The sequence below is a fragment of the Bison bison genome, unplaced genomic scaffold, assembly GCF_000754665.1.
Source record: "Bison bison bison isolate TAMUID 2011002044 unplaced genomic scaffold, Bison_UMD1.0 scf7180017864456, whole genome shotgun sequence".
NCBI lineage: Eukaryota > Metazoa > Chordata > Mammalia > Artiodactyla > Bovidae > Bison > Bison bison.
The window spans coordinates 6,943,697-6,949,898 of NW_011495018.1; the positions used below are offsets into that span (position 1 = coordinate 6,943,697).

General features: G+C 38.8%; 1 protein-coding gene across 1 annotated transcript in view; it reads right to left on the reverse strand.

Moving 5' to 3' along the window:
* The window catches only part of ZRANB1 (zinc finger, RAN-binding domain containing 1), a 53,800-nt gene that overhangs the window by 28,452 nt on the left and 19,146 nt on the right, over positions 1 to 6,202 (reverse strand). The gene's annotated exons all lie outside the window — the stretch shown is intronic.

Below are 6,202 nucleotides of genomic sequence, written 5' to 3' on the forward strand. Positions count from 1 at the left end.
AGGCACCCAGGGTCGTCAAATTCACAGAGACAGCAGAGTGGCAGCTGCCAGGAGCAGGGAAAGAGGGAGTGGGGACTTACTGTATACAGAGTTGCAGTTCTGCAAGGTGGAGAAAGTTCTGGACACAGATAATGGTTATTTATGTTACAAAATAATGTAAATGTACCAAAGCCATTGAACCGTACACTTAGAAACAGTTAAGATGGCAAATTTTGTCATGTATATTTCATCACAATTCAATTTTTTTAAAGGAAAAAAATGACAAAAGGACAATATTCAGAGATGGTAGAGGTCTTGCTTCAAAAATCACCTGTGTAGTGTTCCTCCCTCCTCCTTCAAAGACAAATGTTTATATTCACCTGATCACATCCAACTGAGGCTCATTCTGTAAAACAAATAGTCTGGCCTCTGAAAATGGTAATGACATGAGTAAACAAAAATAAAAACCACCTGAGACACTGTTTAGATTACAGGAGATAAAACAAATAACCTTGACTGAATGGAGCTGGAACAGAAGTTATTAGTGAAACTAAGAGTGAAGATGAAATGGACTTCAAATGTTAGAGTTTCTGGATAATTACACTGTGTGAATATACAGGAGAAATGTGTTCTTAAAACATACAATGCTGAAATATTTAGGGGTAAATGTCATGACATCTGGAGCTAACTCTCAAGTTGTTCAGGAAAAATTATTACAGAGAGACGGAGACAAAAAAAAAAAAAAGAAGGCTCAAAATGTGGCAAAGTACTAACAACTGGAAAACCTATTTCAAAAGCATTTGGTGTTCAATGTATTATATTTGTAACTTATCTATTGGTTTTGAAATTTCTCAGAATGAAAGGCTGATGGGGGAAAGTTATCTCCACAAAGAACTGAAGGTGGAGAAAAGAAAAGGAAACTTATTTTTTTATAAATTCCTTCTATAACTGCTTGATTTTTATAACCGTGTGCATAGTTTATTAAATGTTTAAAGACATTTTATGGTAAACAGTAAAGTTCCCTGGAGTCTAAATATATCTTTTCATACTTAATATTTAAATGCTACTTTTGGATTTCATAATTCAATGTGTTCATTTAATATAATGTTTTTAAAGAAAGCAAGCCTTCACTAAATCAGTGATGCATATTCGAATGTCAGTACCATACAACCAAGAATCATTAGACATATTCCCTTTCTCAGCATTAGGAGACATATTATTAGTTGGCAGCCCTGTGTAATCAATCATTTCTAAAAGCCAGGAACTATGTCTCAGGGACTAAAGGCAACCAGAAGAATCCTGCCAGGGCTCTATTTCTGCCATTGTCATCCATCTGCCTTGACACACTCATTCCTGGAAGCTTCTTTCTTATCCCAGGTGTCAGGAAGCACTATGAAAAGCCTTACTGAACTGGCCAGGGGAAACACTTAAAATGAGTGTGTATTACCTCCAGACTACAATCTTACATTTTGGAGAATTACCAAGATTCACTTAAAAACCATGACTTAAAATGTGATTTTAAAACAAGAGTTCCAAAAGCACAAGAGGAAATCCTTTGAAACTTGAAGAAAAACAAGACAGACTAGCTGAAGATAATACTGCTTTCACAGTGCCAAAAAGAATTCCATTACCTGTAATATCAACTACCTAGGGCAGGAAGGAGATCCACTACCAAAAATGTGTATGAAGTGAAGACACCAGCGTCCTTACAGATGCACGCACATCTCACACGAAGAGTACCACACAGAGTTAACCAAGGACACACAAGGCACTGCCAGCGTCGCAGCAGCCTGCTTTCCTTTTGCTTTCCTTTTAAGGACGCAGTGCCCAAGATCTGCTGCAGGAGTCTGCATATATGCTGGGTTCTATTCAAAGCTTTTAATGGAATATTGCAACTCAAACCATTTTTTTTTAATGTTTTTAAAAGGTGTGATGGTTTTGAATGTCAAAGACTAAGAAGACCTTTTTTGCAGGCTCCACATTCATTCAAACGTAAAGCAATGTATTAAGGAAAAAGGGACACTAAATAAGAGCATCTTTCAGGAGGACAGCTTGGTATCAATATAAAACCAACAAGCAAATAAAATGGTCCAGCAGTTACAGAATAACCATAGCTTAAAACTAAGCAATTCCACAAGGCAGGAAAAATTCTAAAGACGGAAACAGCTGCAGTTTATCAGGTATAAGCAAACATAGCAAAGCAAACAGAACAAATACTTCATACTAAAAATCAAGCTCAAATAATGTGCCCTAGCTATGGACTGCTGAGAAATACTAGCAAGTGATAAGATTACCTTAGGATACGGCAATAAACTTCACTTAGGCATACTTATTTAGCTGACTCGAAAAAGACTGAAAACATTAATATTCATTGGCATCAAACATCGTTCAAAAGTCCCAGTAACAGCATTTCTTTCAACCAAATCAAGAAGGAAAAAAAAAAAAAACCACCACCACACTGTGAATAAGAAATATATGGTCTTCATCTACTATTCCTGGCATATAACTCCTAAAAGCCGTGTAATTTCCTATTAAGAGCCATAAAGGCATCTTTTGTTACAGTACTTAGTTTTGTTCTCAGTTCCTAAATAGTTCCAGAATGATAAAGATAAAATAAATAGGAGTCTTTTGTTACTTATATAGCAAGCCCTTTCAAACACCTCTGAGCTTATGTTAATAAGGTGACTTTTAGGAAAGCCTCTAAAGATGGAGGCTGGTTGCCAGGGGAACCAACCCAGAGATTCGAAGGTTGGAATGTTCAGCCCCACCCCACTACCACTTCCTTGGGGGGAGATGGGCTAAAGGTTGAAACAATCACCAGTGTCCAATGATTTAATCCATCGTGCCTCCATAAAAATCCCCAGTGCTGGGTTTGGAGAGCTTCTAGGCTGATGAGCCTGTGAAGGTGCTGCGAGAATCCCTTCCCATTCCGTGCCACATGCATCTCCTCCACCTGGCTATTCCTGAATCGTGTATTTTTAATAGTAAACCAGCAACCTAGTAAGTAAACTATTTTCCTAAATTCTGTAAGCCATTCTGACAAATTGAACCCAAGGAGGGGACTGTCAGAACCTAGGATTTATAGTCTACAGTCAGAAACACAGGTGGCAAGCTGGATTAGTACAGGCATCTGAAGGGGGCAGGAAAGAAGAGAGACAATCTAGTGGGACTGAGCCCTTAAACTGTGGGATCTGAGGCTATTTCCAGGTAGACATCCACAAGAAAAAGAAATGCCAAAAAGCAAAATGGCTGTCTGAGGAGGCCTTACAAATAGCTGAGCAAAGAAGAGAAGCTAAAGGCAAAGGACAAAAGGAAAGATATACCCATCTGAATGCAGAGTTCCAAATAATAGCAGAGAGATAAGAAAGCCCATCTCAGTGAACAATGCGAAGAAATAGAGGAAAACAATAGACTGGCAAAGACTAGAGATCTCTTCAAGAAAATTAGAGATACCAAGGGAATATTTCATGCAAAGATGGGCACAATAAAGGACAGAGCTGGTATGGACCTAACAGAAGTAGAAGATACTAAGAAGAGGTGGCAAGAATACACAGAAGAACTATACAAAAAAGATTGTCACGACCCAGACAATCACAATGGTGTGATCATTCACCTAGAGCCAGACATCCAAGAATGCGAAGTCAAGTGGGTCTTAGGAAGCATCACTATGAACAAAGCTAGTGGAGGTGATGGAATTCCAGTTGAGCTATTTCAAATCCTGAAAGATGATGCTGTGAAAGTGCTGCACTCAATATGCCAGCAAATATGGAAAACTCAGCAATGCCCACAGGACTCGAAAGATCAGTTTTCATTCCAATCCCAAAGAAAGGCAATGCCAAAGAACGCTCAAACTACCGCACAACTGCACTCATTCCGCATACTAGCAAAGTAATGCTCCAAATTCCCCAAGACAGGCTTCAACAGTACATGAACCAAGAACTTCCAGATGTTCAAGCTGGATTTAGAAAAGGCACAGGAGCCAGAGATCAAATTGCCAACATCTGTTGGATCATAGAAAAAGCAAGACAGTTCCAGAAAAACATCTACTTCTGCTTTATTGACTACGCCAAAGACTTTGAGTGGATCACAACAAACTGTGGCAAACTGTATGCAGGTCAAGAAGCAACAGTTAGAACCAGATGTGGAACAATGGACTGGCTTGGGAAATCTGCCCCTGCCTCCTCCACCATCACAGAACACACACACCACATACACACCACATACACATCCAGTAGCCATTAATGCTACAAATGTAAGGGTACAGATGAATTTTTTCTTACAAACACACCTATATGCTACCTTTGTCTAGAAAAGGATAACAACGTAGTGATATCACATCTGGCGAGTCAGTAAGCCTCTTTGTGCCTCAACTTCTCCCATTATATAACAAAATAATGACTCTCGTTTTGACACTGAACTAGTGAAGATTAATTTTTCCTGAAACTGTCAAATTAAGATGCTCTGTAATTTTTTAAAATGTCATTTGTATTAATTTCCTATTGCTGCTTCTAACAAATTACTACAAATCTAGTGACTTAGGGCTTCCTTGGTGGCTCAGCTGGTAAAGAATCCGCATGCAATGCAGGAGACCTAGGTTCAATCCCTGGGTTTGGGAAGATCCCCTGGAGAAGGGAAAGGCTACCCACTCCAATATTCTGGCCTGGAGGATTCCATGGACCATCCATGCAGTCACAAAGAGTCAGACACAACTGAGGGAATTTCACTAGTGACTTAATACAAATTTTTTATCTTAAAATTTAGGAGAGGTCAGAAGTTCCATAGGGGTCTCACTGGGCTAAAATCAGGGTGCACTCCACAGGGAGAGTCTGGGGTGGCTGTGCCTTCTCCATCTTCTAGAGCTGCCAGCATTCCTGAGCCAAGAGCCCTGCACCACTTGGAACCTCTGCTGCTCCACTGCCTCAACTCATTCTCCTATCTCTATCCTTCACTGATTAAGGACCCACATTACACTGGGCTTGCCAGGATCATCTGGGATAATCTCTCCATCTCAAGGCCCTTGAATTACATATTTTGCCAAGTAAAGCAGCGTATTCATAGGTTCTGGGGACTAGGATTTAGGCCTTTTGCGGGGCTGGAGGATATTGTTCTGCCTGCCAACTTTTTAGATCAGTCATGTACATCAGAGAAAACCCAAAGAGCTGGTGATAAGTGCCTACAAGTCAGTCAAGCATCAGGCAAGCAAAAAATACAAATCTGGACACTAACTCATCACTAATATTGTATTTTTCCAAGATACCTAATGTTCTGTGTTTTCAGACAATTCAATAAAATACCTCAGCAGAGTAAATTAATAATTTTTAAGGCTAAAGGAGTACTTACTGAACTAGAAAACATAAGTTTCTGGGTTTTTTTGTTTACAATAACTTATACGCCCTGAATTACCTCTAAAGTTACAAAGTCACAGTCACTAAGACATATGAATAAATGCATAAAATCACTGTCTGTTATGTCAAGAATCTCCTTTTCTGTTTTGTTTTGATGTTGTAATTTTCTTAGTATAAATCACCTTTACTATCATTCCAGTGCACAACACTACCATCCCTCAAAAACTAATACATGACTTTTTCTTCCATTGAAGTTAATTTTGTTTGGGTTATTGCGCAACACTCCTTTCATGTGACCAGACACTGTATCTCAAAATTCGGAATTGAAAAAGTCATTATAGAAAATTACACACTGCAACGGGTATTTCTGGATGCAACACTGTGATTTATAGGGAAAAAAATCTTCAGATGACCACATACATACATACATATATATATGCAAAATTCAGACTTAAATTGAAGAAATTAGGGAAAATCACTAGACCATTAGGTATGACCTAAATCAAATCCGTTACGATTATACAGTGGAAGTGACAAATAGATTCAAGGGATTAGATCTGATAGAGTGCCTGAAGAACTATGGACAGAGGTTCATAACATTGTACAGGAGGCCATGATCAAAATGATCCCCAAGAAAAAAGAAATGCAAAATGGCAAAACGGCTGTCTGAGGAGGCCTTACAAATAGCTGAGAAGAGAAGAGAAGCTAAAGGCAAAGGATAATGGGGAAAATATACCCATCTGAATGCAGAGTTCCAAAGAACAGCAAAGAGATAAGAAAGTCTTCCTAACTGATCAATGCAAAGAAAGAGAGGAAAACAATAGAATGGGAAAGACTAGAGATCTCTTCAAGAAAATTAGAGATACCAAGGAACATTT